At 40.4% G+C, this 16,112-nt stretch overlaps 1 protein-coding gene across 1 annotated transcript in view; it reads left to right on the plus strand.

Moving 5' to 3' along the window:
- Window positions 1–9,753: 9,753 nt before the first annotated feature.
- The window catches only part of LOC111056408 (tolloid-like protein 2), a 313,249-nt gene continuing 306,890 nt past the window's right edge, over window positions 9,754–16,112 (plus strand). Inside the window, exon 1 of the mRNA XM_039434020.1 lies at window positions 9,754–10,316. The gene's annotated coding sequence lies outside the window, so the exon portion shown is untranslated. The remainder of the gene's footprint in view (window positions 10,317–16,112) is intronic.

Consider the following 16,112-nt stretch of genomic DNA (forward strand, 5'->3'; position numbering starts at 1 on the left):
GATGACACCACTTCGATGTAATTTTGTATTGGCCTTACGGCCTCGGTTCCACTCCAGTATAGTAGGGAGAGGAAGGATAGATAGGAGGGACGGCAGCCAACAGGCTGCTGTGCCCGGAGAGGATAGAAGGATGGGGATGGCAGCCAACGGGCCGCTATGCCCGGAGAGGATGGGAGGATAGGGACGGCAGCCAACGGGCCACTGTGCCCTGGGAGGATGGAAGGTTAGGGATGGCAGCCAACGGGCCGCTGTGCCCTGGGATAATGGAAGGATAGGGACGGCAGCCAACGGGCCGCTGTGCCCTGGGAGAATGGAAGGCTAGAGACGACAGCCAACGGGCCGCTGTGCCCTGGGAGAATGGAAGGTTAGGGACAGCAGCCGACGGGCCGCTGTGCCCTGGGGAGATGGAAGGATAGGGACGGCAGCCAACGGGCTGCTGTGCCCTTGGAGGATGGAAGATTGGGGACGACAGCCAACGGACCGCTGTGCCCTGGGAGGATGGAAGGTTAGGGACGGCAGCCAACGGGCCGCTGTGCCCTGGGTGGGTGAGAGGATAGGGATGGCAGCCAACGGGCCGCTGTGCCCTGGAATGATGGAAGGTTAGGGACAGCAGCCAACGGGCCGCTGTGCCCTGGGAGGATGGAAGGTTAGGGACGGCAGCCAACGGGCGCTGTGTCCTGGGAGGGTGAGAAGATAGGGACGGCAGCCAACGGGCTGCTGTGCCCTGGGAGGATGGAAGGTTAGGGACGGCAGCCAACGGGCCACTGTGCCCTGGGAGGATGGAAGGTTAGGGACGGCAGCGAACGGGCCGCTGTACCTGGGTGGGTGAGAGGATAGGGATGGCAGCCAACGGGCCGCTGTGCCCTGGGAGGATGGAAGGTTAGGGACAGCAGCCAACGGGCCGCTGTGCCCTGGGAGGATGGAAGGTTAGGGACGGCAGCCAACGGGCCGCTGTGTCCTGGGAGGGTGAGAAGATAGGGACGGCAGCCAACGGGCTGCTGTGCCCTGGGAGGATGGAAGGTTAGGGACGGCAGCCAACGGGCCACTGTGCCCTGGGAGGATGGAAGGTTAGGGACGGCAGCGAACGGGCCGCTGTGCCCTGGGTGGGTGAGAGGATAGGGATGGCAGCCAACGGGCCGCTGTGCCCTGGGAGGATGGAAGGTTAGGGACAGCAGCCAACGGGCCGCTGTGCCCTGGGAGGATGGAAGGTTAGGGACGGCAGCCAACGGGCCGCTGTGTCCTGGGAGGGTGAGAGGATAGGGACGGCAGCCAACGGGCTGCTGTGCCCTGGGAGGATGGAAGGTTAGGGACGTATGGCAGCCTACGGGCCGCTGTGCAGGAGAGGAAGGTTGGGAGCGGAATGCTGTGGTCTGGGGCTCGTCCGGCGTTTATATACTCTCCCAAAGTAGAGGGGATGGAGTTTTGCTGCCGCCAGAGGCGGTAAGAATCATCTCAATGCACGGAAGATGGTGCGCCATCGGTACCCTCCTTATCTCCGCGGTCAGCTATCTTTGCTGATAGCCGAGCGTCTTTCAATAATATTATTAATTATTTTCTCATCACAATTTGAATTTGTGACACCCCACTCCTACTTGGGGGGGGGGGGGATCGGAGCCCTCTTTGGCACCACCTTAAAAGGCGTGAGCCATCTAGGCATCACCTTAAGAGGTGTACACCTCTCAGGCATCACCTTTAGAGGTGTATGCCGCTCAGGCATCACCTTTAGAGGTGTTTGCCACTGTCTATGGGCATCATCTACACCTGGTCCACAGGTACATATTTACATTGTCCATCTGGAAATCGGACTTTTATGCGTGGCTTGCCAGCCCATTTATGCTTACCAGGTGTCGAGACTCGGTGACAGAACACTGGATCCTTATTCCTTGAGGGACCTGGTGTGGGTTCCTGGGACGGTGGAACTACTTCATTGATAGTCGAAGACTGCGTTGGCTCTCCTACGTCCATATCTGTTGAGGGTGGCATGGACTCCTCCACATGGCAGTGGCAGTGGCAGTGGAGGGTGGTGTTGTCTCGTTCACATCCATGACCATGGGGGGTGCTGAATTGTTTTTAGAGGATGATATCCCACTTAGGGTTATCCTGTTTGTGTCGGCTGCTAGGCTAGATTCTGACTCATCATGAGATGGTTTTCGTTCCATTCTAACTTCCACAACTTCCTCGGAGTTCGAAGTGTTTGCTCTGGTGATTGGAGCATGAATCGCGGTCTGTCGTTCAGAGTCGGTCATCTCATCACAGTGATGAACTGTGTTGTCGCAAGATGCTTGTTCTGGAATATATGACAATTCCGCCCTGGTATTAATCAAGTCATTGAGTTTGACTCCATTCCAAACAACCTGCTTGTACATCCTTCTGTTGCAACTCTTGTTCTCCTGGGTTTTGGAGTCTACAGCTGCTATAGTTGGGACTGATGTTCTCTCAGTCCTCAATAAGAGCAATCGTGTCATAATTCGCTGACTTGAAGGATTCAATTGGGGAGGATCCCACTCCACCTCTCTCGTGAATGTGTGAATATTCACTTTGTTATCACGCATAAATTCCATGCCCGATAGCAACTTTTGTCCAAGTCCATCCATTATAGACGCCGCTAGTGGAACTGTGATTTGTTCTATAGTTACATTAGTTGCCAGCTTCCCATTTAATGGGGTAGATCGTCCATCAGCTAATATCGCGTGGTGATGAGTTGGTACCTTCCTTATCATCCCTATTTTTTGGAGAACTTCATAAAGCTCATTACTCATATAATCAGCTTCAGCGCCGGTATCCAGCAATGCCTGACACTTTTTACCGCCGATTGTCACGGTAATAAATATTCTATTGTCCCTTGATGACTCTTCAATTACAGGAATCGGAATCCTCTGTGCCGTTTGCATCACTGCTGTCTTGTTCAGAGTTTTATTCTCCTTTTGCATATCATAGACACATTTCAGTGCTCTCTTTCCGCAGCTTTTACATGGTGGGATATCGGGACAGTGTGATCTCCAGTGCCACGGTCTCTTGTATTGCCCACACATGGGTTCAGACTCACTAAGAGATGGTCTGTTACTAGTAGGGGTTATTATAACTGTCTCAACCTTGAGCCTTGTAATCTTTTTTGTGTCCTCAGTCATGTGAACTCTCGAATTATGTCTATTCTGTTTCTCCTCTGCTTTGATTTGTTCATACTCCCTCGCGAATTTTTCCAATTCAGCTTTACCAACTAGTAATTCAGGAAGGGCAACTAGTAGTTGGTTGCCAGTAAGCCCATAGGCTTGTTGTAGCTCGTCTAGCCTTTCTAAGAAGCTGGGAGCATCTGATTGGCCGTCGAATGACAGTCTCCAGCTTCTTACTTTGTCACATACCACCCCTGGGTCCATGAGGGGGTTTGTGTGAATGTTGGTTCCAACTTCAGCATGAGTACCTGTTGCTGAGTGTCCAGATTCCTTACTGCTTCAGCTCACTATTCTGGGTCTTGGGCTGGGATAACGTACAGCCATCTTCTTATGTTGTTCTACTAACAACCTTCTCAACTCAGAAAGTATCCCAGATGACACTATGCCCCAATCTTGTAGAAGATTGAATGCTTCATCCTTTTTCAATCTATAGATCCAGGAGACTCTGGGGTCAGCTATCACCTTGGGGTTTTCGTCCTCAACCGACTGATCCTCTGTCAGCTCCTGGTGTTGAGCATCTAAATCAGCCTCACCCTGTTCACTCATGATGATTCTTACTTCGTTGCCTCGTGCCCCAAGTGCGGGCGCCAATCTATCACATACACCCTGAGTAGCTTCAGAGGTGGGTGATTGATACCCAGGTGTTGCTCCTGGATAACTTAGCTCAGTCGTAGTGTGGGCAGGGAAAGGAGGCAAGTCGAAGTTCCTCTTCTTTCTTCTTTGTGCCTCAGCTGGCGTGGACAGCACCTCCTGGTGCTTCTGACGGCGTGAAGGTCGCTCTCTTCTCTGATGACACCACTTCGATGTAATTTTGTATTGGCCTTATGGCCTCGGTTCCGCTCCAGTATAGTAGGAAGAGGAAGGATAGATAGGAGGGACGGCAGCCAACAGGCTGCTGTGCCCGGAGAGGATAGAAGGATAGGGATGGCAGCCAATGGGCCGCTGTGCCCGGAGAGGATGAGAGGATAGGGACGGCAGCCGACGGGCCGCTGTGCCCTGGGAGGATGGAAGGTTAGGGACGGCAGCCAACGGGCCGCTGTGCCCTGGGGAGATGGAAGGATAGGGACGGCAGCCAACGGGCCGCTGTGCCCTGGGGGGATGGAAGATTGGGGACGGCAGCCAACGGGCTGCTATGCCCTGGGAGGGTGAGAGGATAGGGACGGCAGCCAACGGGCTGCTGTGCCCTGGGAGGAAGGAAGGTTAGGGACGTACGGCAGCCAACGGAGAGGAAGGTTGGGAGCGGAATGCTGTGGTCTGGGACTCGTCTGGCGTTTATATACTCTCCCAAAGTAGAGGGGATGGAGTTTTGCCGCCGCCAGAGGCGGTAAGAATCGTCTCGATGCGCGGAAGATGGTGCGTCATCGGTACCCTCCTTATCTCCGCGGTCAGCTAGCTTTGCTGATAGCCGAGCGTCTTTCAATAATATTATTAATTATTTTCTCTTCACAATTTTACTTTGTGACAATATTAAACACCCACACTCATACTGGATTCTCAGTCAGAATGCTAATAATTTGTTGATTCTCCCTTGAGGAAAACTTATGAAAAAACTCTCTTCACTCCCACGAGCGTTCCTCTCCTGAAGGGAGAGAGAGGACTCACGTCCTCTCGTTCTCTCTTTACATCCACTACTTTATATCCACTACAATCGGTTGTGGCCATTTTTATTTTGGCATGTGCTGTGGGGCATAACCGGCATTTCAGTGAGGGGCATAACCGACTGCAGTCGGTTTTATCCCTTGCAAATTGATTAGTTTCCCTTTAGTGTAATTATATAACCACTTAATTATTGAAACTGATTTATTGTTGTCTGTTTATCCATTGTTTTTAAATGTGCATAGTTTATTAGTCGGCTGAACTATTGGAAACTATATCGTGAAAAAATAAATTTCAAATAAAACTGTTATAAGCTGCTTTAAAACCCAACTTTCAATACAATTCTTCATGGATTCTCTTATGAGCCTAATTATAATTTACTCTAGAATGCAGGGCATGGATGGACCTATCCTGTTATTTGCGAATCAATCTCCTGCAGCTCTCAATAGACTACTATCTCTCAATTTTATTCTCTGTTTATTCTATTTGGAATTTTTGTGCTGTTTAGATGATTAGTGTGTAAATTGAAGAATTGACAATAATTTAGATAAATCTGAAATATTATTCCTCTCATTATTATGAACTTGAACATGAGATTTATAATGTTGCATTTGATAGGTAATGGGATGAATAAATAGATAGGCCTAGAATTAATAATCATTCATAATCTCATAATAAACACACTACCTCATGAAATCAAATCACCTATAAGGGCTACTTTAATCAAATTAATGAAAACAACATGAAACTTGTAGTAACCTCTCATTGAAACATTTTTTAATTTTTGAAACATTAATTATTATTAGTTTTAATTAAATGTTCAGCAAACGCCGATATTTGAGTAGTATTTTTTGCAATAACCTCTATTCAAATTCTAAACGAAAAGAGGGTTGGATCCAGTGCTCGAGTTGCAAAGGATGGGCTCATGAGCAATGCCATAGCCACCAGCCATCTCTAATACAAGGCACCGGACTACGATATTGCAACGTTGCAGTGTGGGCCTAGAATCTAATACATGATTGGTGAAAAAGATAAGCTGGTATTTTTTAAAATATTTTTCACCAATCATGTATTAGATTCTAGGGCTACACTGCCACGTTGCAATATCGTAGGCCGGGGCCTTGTATTAGAGGTGGCTATGGCAATGCTCGAAAAGTGAGGAGAAAGATGACACCTTCATTTGTGATTTTTGTAAATATTTGAAAAAATCCCATGTTAGTTTCCTTTTTATTTAATTTTTCGTATGTCTTGACACCTTTATTCGAGTGAATATTTCAAGTAATCTCATGTTGTTTTCATTTTCCTATGTCATGACAACTTTATTAAATAAAATTTTGTGATTTGTGTGGTTATTTCAAGTGTTTCTATGTCATTTCCATTAATGTCGGTTTTACTCTACTCATAAGACGGTTTTACCCAACCCATGGGGCAAAACCGTCATTTTGCACAAAAAAATTACAAAATTATTATTGTTTTTATTATAATTAAATAAATGTATTTGAGTATGTATAGTTATCATGAAATATGTAAAGAATGAGATTGACATCATATTTTGATAAATTTGCCAACAGGTTTTCATTAATTGAACTTCAAACACTAGCTGGTCGGTTTTGCCCCACTTTCCCCTACATAGCCTGGAATAAAACAATACTCATCGTCCCCCCGCTTGCTCCGCCGCCCACCCCTTGTACCTGCCCTGCAATGTACCTTGGAACTGCAATGCTTTCGTAAAATAAATATATCTCGGCACCAAATCCTTTTAAGGATGAGAAGATATACAATTGATATCATATAATATTTTATCGTTTCGTATTTATCTATGTATTGGTCAGGAACTTATTGTCATACAAAACCAGAATTTAAGAAAATTTTCACCTTATAATTTTATTTTTTGTCTAAAAAAAGGGTTCGCTTCCGTTTGTTGAAGAAAATGTTCCGTATAAAAATCATTCATTCATTTTTCTGGAATCAGGTCTTAAACCCTCGTCTTCAAAACATATAAAAATATCAGTTTGAGGCCTAGCATAAAAATAAAAATATTCAGCTCTTTTTCCAGAGCCTCTCACAATATTCTTTTCTTAACTGCTTCAACCAGTCTATATCTTATCAGTCTATATAACTAGTCTATATCTCTGTTTGTGGCGTCATGCAACTCTCTGAGATCTCACTCAAAAGAATAGATTGGGCATTCAGCAGTAGTTATGTGGCTTATAGTTTGTGTTTGGCCACACTCACACAGATGCTGTAGGCCCAATTTCTTCTGCTCGTGGTGCATCTTGTATCCACTTTTATCTTCACCTCTCTTTCATGCTCCACGCTCCATAATATTCCATTGGGTACATCTTCCATGAGGATTTTTTGGCTTGAGGGTACTTTCCCAGACTTGCCAGGAGCTCAGGAAATATATACTACATCATATCCATCTGCTTTTCCCATTTTAAGGGCACTGATCTCACACTCCAGGTCAGACAATGTGAAAGTGCCTGATATATTATTTTCAATAATCAATCTCTTCTCCCTTTTCCTGACACTTTTTCTGATATGGTGTTTTAAATCAGCCTCAATATGAGCTTTAAGATCCTGAGTAACCTGGTTGGGTTTTGTTTTGAAGGTTGACACTTTCTCATAGGCATCTGAACCAAGTTTTTTCAGGAGACCCCATGCTTTCCTGCTTGAATGAATGAAATTCATATTGGAGACAGTCCTCATCCAGCAATCCCTCCTCTTATCTCCAAGAGTTTCAAGGAGCTCATCACCAACTCCAGCTTGACCAGTCTCCTCGAACTGTTGTAGCAAGGTCTCACATTCATCATCCCACCCTGGGACATAATCCTTATTCGTGTTTCCCTTGGGAAATGAGATTTGGCTGCCGATATCACTGCTCTCGAAAAACGGTAGTAAGACTTTGCATTGTCTGTGATCCGACCCACTATACTGTCTAGTTTGGAAGAGTACCTACCTTGCAAGTTGGTCTGGCCGTTCCCCAATAATCTTTTTTGCCAGTTTCCTGATAATCCTTCTATCTGGTGCTGTGCGTTCTACGAACTCGCAGTAGAAAGATGCTAACGTATAAAGGTTATAGCTCGTGTTACAACCTTTGAAATGATGTATCATAATTATACTTTTTTGATGCCCTATAATCTTTTAATTTTCCAGTTGATTTGCACAATCTACGTTTTTTTGCGCTAGATGCTATTTAATTAATACTACCACCAACAGTTGGTTTAATGGAAACCAACTGGTCAATTGCAATTTTTGGTTATCTATCTGAGATAGAATGGTCTATCTAGTCTCAGGTTTTAGACCACAAAATTACGCCCAGGAGGATTTTGAATCATAAAATTAAAAAGTGAAAATCGGAAGATATTGAAACTAAAATATCTCTAAATAACGTTTTTTCAATTGACTCGTTTTTGAAACTCAGGACTCAATGAAGATAGAGAGCTACGAACTGTTTTAGCTTATTCGAAATTTCATTATCTGAATAAGGCAAGAGTGAATTTTTCTGTCCGACAGCTCAATTTAGTGAAAAGGCACTCTGTAAAAAAAGACCAGGGGTAGAAGGTAGATTTTTTTTAGTAAGAGTTTGTTTTTTAAGAGTAAGTCGACTTTTGGCCTGATCCTCAAAGGTCCGGTTAAACCACTCCCGATTTCAAATAAAAAAATATATAAAAAAAACTTGTGCCAGCTGATTGAATCAAAGCACCAGCTTTCCCTACAAGATTCAAATCTTGAAAACACAATCATGCAGGTTTAAACTGCCCGAACTGTGACAGCCGAAAATATGAGATTCATAATTGAATTCTCAAGACAGAATCCTTCAGGTAACCAATGCCTTAACTCAACAACCTATATGCCTATGTGCCTAGACTCACAAACGGTTCAAAGAATACGGGCCTCGAAAGAAAAATCCAAAATCTATTTATGTGGAAAAAACATGCAGCCTTGATTCACAGACCAAAAGTCGACTCACTCTTGTTTGTATAGCATGGAGCTAAAAACCATAATATTGCCTTCACGAAACGTGATAAAACACACGTTTCATCTTTGCACATTGGAGATCTTCTCGCTTCATCAATTACATTTAATAATAAAATCCGCGACCAGATTTCCAATTCACAGAATAATATTTTAATAAAATTGAATAGGTTTTGATTTACTACCAGTTTATAATACCAGTAGCATTTGCATTCCAGGTTGGAGGCGTTTCAATATCGGATGCACAAATCATCTTTAAACATATTAAATTTTTTTGGTTGTGCATAGTCACTCTCTATTCCAGATAAGTTTTCATTTCTCTCTAATTGATATACATTTTCTATACTTCAAATTATTCAGAATTAATATATTTATGCAATTACTTCATTACAATAATGTTGCATAGTATTGAAGTTTTAAGTAAATTTTTGAGATTATAGAACATTTTCCGAAACGACTTTATTTTCACTATAACCATCATCTTCAAAATATAGTACGGTACGGAAAGATAAAGTAATAAACAAATTATACTTCACATAATCTATGTTTTACACAAAAAGAGTACATGGAATTTTAAGATATCCCAATTAATAATGATGAATTAGTATGTATTTTTCAATAAAATGATTAATGTGATTGGAATTCATTGTGATTGTGATGCTTTACATCATTGTAAATAATTAAGGAATTAACAGGCACGTCTTGTAAGTGGAAACATAAGATGTGTACATCATAGCTGGGGTTTTCCAAACGAGAGTATCGTTTTCGGTTTTGAAAGGGGGTGGGGGTGGTGTAGATAAATAACAACTCATCTTGATCGCGCAATAAATAAGGTTTACGGTGGCGGTGGCGGCGGAGACGTTGTAATTTGATGAATGCATTTGGGGTTAAACATAACATACATAGTGGTGATGGGGGTGGTGGTTGCCACTCCCGGGGGCGGATGTGCCGGCAGATCGCAGCAGCGTCGCGAGCCGAGCAAAGCGGCCACAGCAGAGCAGAGCAGAGCAGAGCGAGCAGAGGCACTGACACACGACATAACGCCTGCCCGCCCGCCCAGTGTGTCCTGCTGCTCAACACAACTGCTCAGTCAGCTTCTTATCAATCTGTAGTTTGTGTAGTGGTGTGTTTGCCAGTGCCGCTGACTCCTGGTGCAGCCGCCTTCGACGAGCCTCATCCGCCCGCCGCCATGCTGCTTCTGTCAACACTCTTGCAGCACTAGGTCCATGTGCCCTAGGGAGAGAGCCAATCCCTCCAACATCACACCCTCCGCTCACTGTACCCAACATGTTTTCGTGACCCTTACTCATCGATTATAAATCCTAACAGTTATACTACAAACTATGTGCTCGACGGGACAGTAGCCCGAAATATATGTGCTCCCCGCTAGCTATGTGCCATGTGTTACTGTAGTCTAGGTAGTCGTTCTAGTCGTGTCTGTTGTTGTCGTCTTTGTCCTAAATGTTTATAGTTAAAGTTACGCACCATAGTTGTAAAAGACAAACAACCAATTCCAACAAACTTAAATAAATGAATATTTCGCCGGATGGATACAATGGCCGCAGTGGTTAGGTAAGTGTGAAAAACTACTATCCACAATGATTGTTATTCTTCATGTGCTTTGTATATTATAATCTCTGTATATTAACTTCACTTTCAATTCAACTCATCGCTGCAATCCAATTTCACATCAAACACACAATAGCTCACACTGAAAAAGCACTACCAACCAGATTGTCAAACCATTTTGCATTGATGGCAATGTATTCGAACGTTTCTAGACCTCTATGCTTCAAAACAGATGAAAATAATAATGTATTGGTGAGCCTAGATGGTTTAGAGAAGAACCAATCTCACATTAGAACCCACGTTGGAAACAAAGAAAGTCCCAGAATATATTGGAATACAGTTCTAAATTAAGTGTTTGTACGTTTGTTTATTGTTAGAGACAGAAATTAGACGAAAAAGATATGATTGATTTGCATTTTTCTTGTCGAAACTTCATTGTTTCTCGTAACTGTATGTTATAGGCTATGTTGACTGAGGGATCATGGGAAGGGATGATTTCCATTGCCATTGGGGATCGGGCTAATATAGTAGTAAATGTTGTAATCTATCTAATTTCAGAGCTTTGGTTACATAGAATGCATAAACAATGGTATTTGAAACTCTCCATACGATGCGTAAGCCGACTACAGACCATAAGGGGAAATAGGTCAAAACCCACCCACTTTTAAATGGAACAGTCCCCGCCATGCTAGTGAGCTAGTGAGTTTTGTAGTGGCAATCCTATCAATATTGCACCCAATCGTTTCGAATTCCAATTCACATTTAATTATATCTCTAATCTTGTTTTCGAAAATGGGTCAAGTCATCCGTTAAGCTTCGAACCGTTCCAATGTTTGTGCGAGTGAGAGAAAGAGAGTGAACTGGAACAATCCATTTCTGGGTTTCCACCATTCTTGTCTACGCGAAAATGCCGGACGCTGGAGCAAATTATTGGCAAAACAAGAAAGAAAATATCTTTGGGCAAGGCCTTTTAGGAAAATATGAGATCGAAATGTTATTAAGAATTTTTATATGATGTATGCTTGAAAATGGGGTTATGAAAGAAATTATTGAGATTTAATAAATTTGTATTAAATCAAAAAGAATCAGGCTACTTATCTGAAAACTACAAGATCCACAAGAACCTTGTTCGATTCCTGGTACTCTTGCACTTCTTAATCTTCAATGAAGATTTATTGTGATTTGATAATTTGAGGTTATCTACTCATGTAACATAACAGCTTATCTCATTTGTATAAATGATCTATTATTCCTTGCAAATCGATCTTCAAGATCATTGATCCATAATTTTCCTAGATAAAATTCTATGGCTCGGTTGCACAAAAGCCGGTTAAATTTTAACCGTGATTAACTCCACGAGATATCGGAGAAGGCGTTTTTGAAAAGATGGCACACTGATTGGTTCTCGTGGAATTAATCACGGTTAAAATTTAACCGGCTTTTGTGCAACCGGCACTAAGATTTATTTATTCCTTACAAATTACTGGCAAAATCTCAACCCTTGCTTACTCCACTCCACAAGACCAGTCATAAACATGGAGACAGGTCAATACATAGAAAGAACAGCAGAATAAAAATCTTAGAACAACACAAAGAAAAGTTTTGATTCCATTCAAGTACCTAGTTCTGATGAGATTAGCCTACTAACACTTTAAGACAAAGATACAAAATGAAAAGCAGAATGGTTATGTGTCTCGATCTTGTCTCTTAAATTCATTCTCAATTGATAATAGAATTATCAAGAATTCTGGTATATTGCATTCGATATATTGGAAATGATACATTGAAATTTATTATTAATTTTTGAGTTTGAAATTTGGAAAATCCTCTAAGCTCTTTAACGTTATGTGGTTTGTGTTTGTTTGTGAAAAATTTAAAGCTGGTTATTCATGTAGCTCTTACCTGCGAGATTTGTCTGAACCAACATATTATCTCAATACTTCAAATTATACTTTGTCTTCAGACCTACAGACAATCCACTTTATTACCCTTATCATTTATGTGGATTTCCGTTTCTTGCATCTATGTTACCCTTCTTCTTAATTTAACCCTTTAAAATGGAGAACATCCCCTTTCGAATAATTAAATCAAAACTCATGATTATTAAAGAAACTCACAATTCAATTCATACGATTCAAAATGAACATTCACATTTTGATTCTGCCCTACCCCAAGCAATTCTCTCAAGAAGCGAAAATAATCTATTAGCGTTGCAGTATTACATCACTATCGTATCTTGGACTCATTGGGCATTTCCTCAGCGAATGAGGAAAGATCAATTAGCAGTGAGATTATCATTTTTTACTTGGTTTCCATGATAGACTGGTCAAAGACTAGTTCAATACAACCAAAACAAATCAATTGAGGTCTGTATTGCTCACTAGTATAAATTACCCACACGGGGGGGGATCCAGATGCCTGTTGGGGGAATTTTTTTGCCCGGTAATTTTTTTTGCTGACTCGGTTTGATGCTCACTCAAACATCCGGCTTATACGTAGATATGACGCTAATAGAACTACAGTAATAAGTGGACCTGAGGCTTCAGGTGGCTTACGAACCACTGGAAAGCGATTCTTTCAGTACATTTCAGTATCTCCATTTAGCTCATTATTCTATTTATTTTTTGGCACAGACACCAGTATATCCAGTAAATCTACAGTATGGTGAAGCCTTTTTTGAAGAATTGCATATTGCTAAATTATTAGTAGGCTATAGTCTTTTCTTATATCAGGCGTCGACTCCGCTCAATATAATAGAATTTAGTTTTATGAATATACGAGTAAGTTTATGAATAAATGAATACCCGTAAGTACAGTTTTTGTAAGATACATGGAATCACTTAGAATTACATATAGTCTACTTTTATGCTACCTGAGCTCACTTCACAACCATACAATTGTTATATAAATTTGTTCACAGCAAACTCTTTTTTCGTATAGGATCAATACGAATCAATACACAATTCTGTTAATTAAATTATCTGATCTTATATGATCTGAGGTTGAGTGGTTGAGAGGACTTAAAAGTCCTAACTCCGCCTAATAAAGAATTTTTTCATTTACATTTTCATTTTCATTTTTCATTTTCATCTGAATCCATACACACGATTCATACCACATTCATTAGGGCTATTTCTGTACCTAAGTCTCTCTTCTCCCTTTATTATTTTATTTACCTATAGTCAAGTGCTGAAAGGGAGGGTATCCTCGATACCCTTCGATACTCTCTCTGAGAGTGAACTTCTAATGGTCCAAATTTCACCGTCTCATGTGAAACATCACAGTAGTAACATTATAGTACAGTAGTAGCTCAATATTATTGTAGAACTTTTGAGTTTAATATGATTCACCATGCTACTAGTATTTATTTTTAACGCTAGAACTTTAGTTGAATTTTGTTTTATTAATCACATGAATAAAGGAATCTGAATCTCCCCTCCGTGATCTTGATCAGGTTTTGATTCTTCTCAATGTAGAGAATGAGCTCTCAGCGTCAAGAATTCAATCATAATGACAGGAAACACGTCCTTATCAAATTAACTGTAACTAGAATTTCCCTGCCAGATGTTTTTCGAGATTTTTATCCCTAATTGTTTTGGTAATTCTACATCCATGATCATCACGCTTAATAATAAAGCCCAATTTCATTATTATGATTATGAATGGTTTAAAATTTTATTAAAATAGTCTGAATAAAATATTAGCGTCGTTAAATTGTGTGGAAATAACTCTCTAATTTCCAATTTAACCACAGAATCCAATGCTGTTCAATTCAATTCAATCCATTGATATCCATCGATATTATTCTAACAAAAATGTTGTAAGTCCATGGTATTAATAATTATTGTTGTAGTATTACATCAATAAAACTACAAAAACTACTACTACTACTTTTGAAAACTACTCGACCATAGATTAAATTCAAAGATCTTGTTTTGAGAAGGTGACCAGATCCGTTATAATTTTAGTGTTCCTAGAAACCGAATTATGTTTTTGCAAGGCGGCATGTAGGTTGTTTCAACATGGAACAATACAGCATCAACCAATAAAACATAAAACAATACAAGAAGAGGCAATACAACATGGAGCAATATAAAGGATATTTCAATGAAATCACATCAATTTCATCTGATGTTCGTTGTCTTGGTGGTCGCCTCAACATCACCAAGGCAAAGCGATCTTCACATACCGTGAATTAAATTATATTCTCATTCACAGGATATAATTATGTTATACAGTCATTCTAACATAAGGATGATAAGGCTTTAGAAATAATTACGACATTGATTCTCGTGTCAATGGAAGAAAGCTCGGATGAAAAAGGTTGAAATGTATTCGAAGTGATCTTGAATGGAAAAGATTGAAATTTGTTCAAAGTGAGCTTGTAAGAAGAAGGTCGAGAAGAGAAATGCATTGAGGATAATATGATGCATACATCTAGACAGTTACAATCTGCTAGATCCAGTATAACTGTGATGCCAGCTTATTGGGAGTGGAATCCAACTATTAAAGTATTCTATTAGTAAACTAGCATTGGTAGAGAGAATGATAGGTTCTCGACAATATAATTTTATCCGATTATCTGAGCCGTTCTACACATTTAGAGACCCATGGGCCATACTGATTTCGGGGTCCCTTAAATAATGAATACTCTGTGTGAAAAAATATTGCTTGATGATATGTAGACGGATTTTTATAATTAACATAGAATTCGAGGAGATTTATTATTAGAATATTCAATCAATCCAAAAAATTGCCATTAAACAATTTGTAATTGCCATTGAACAATTTTTAAAAATCTCAGAGCTGATGTAGTTTATATAAATAGAAATATAAATAAATGAGTACCAAAGAATATACCAAATCTAATAGATAGGGATCAATACCATGGGAAGTTTCCCCTTTTTTGTGCGTTGTACAGTTAACATGATTTTTTTCAAACTTTTCGACCAGAAAACCCGTTGATTATTATTTAAAATCAATACTCTGCAGTACATATTTTTCGAGGGACAAAATTAATTCAGAACTTAGTCCTTTTTGTAACATAGTGTTTCACATCTTTTTCATCAAAATAAGATTCGAAAAAGACCATTCACTGCTGCAATATTATTATTAGACTAGTAATCATCATAAACAGGAAAACTTGAAACAACAATGTTCGAAAAAGTTTTGTCAAGGTTGTTAGAGTTTAGCTATTTTCTTGTGTGTCAATTACTATGTTTAGTAATGATATAACTCAACTAACATGTATTCTTGAACCAAATACTGTTTCAAATGTTTATATTATTCGATATATTATTGCTCTCACATCGTCTCAATGAAATTTTATAAAATTTTCACAGTGAAATATTGTTTTCAATAAACAATAAATATTGTTTGTTTATTCACAGCTTATTTGTTTGTAAGAGGTTTAAGAGTGAGAAAAATCCAAACAAATCTGTGATTTGTTTGTATGCTTCAGATTGTTTTTTCAACTGACTTATAAGAGTATCAACAATTTGTTTATGCACTTGAGTTCTCAATTTATCTCTAGTAGAAAATTGAGTTGCTCTGCTTCTCAGTCTGAGTATCTTAGACTAGAACGCCTCATCCTTGTTTGAACAGACTGGTTTTTGTACTCGAAATCTACCTTTCTCTGGAAATAGCTTGACGTTTATCAAAAACATTTTACTAATCTCAAAGTCAATTAGAAATCAATGACTTACAAACCAAAGTCAATCGGAAGACTATAATCCTGAACGGTTTTTGTAGCATCTTCGAATGTTGATGAAATTTTACTCCAAATCCCTGTTGATTATA

Source organism: Nilaparvata lugens, chromosome 1, assembly GCF_014356525.2.
Source record: "Nilaparvata lugens isolate BPH chromosome 1, ASM1435652v1, whole genome shotgun sequence".
Lineage (NCBI taxonomy): Eukaryota > Metazoa > Arthropoda > Insecta > Hemiptera > Delphacidae > Nilaparvata > Nilaparvata lugens.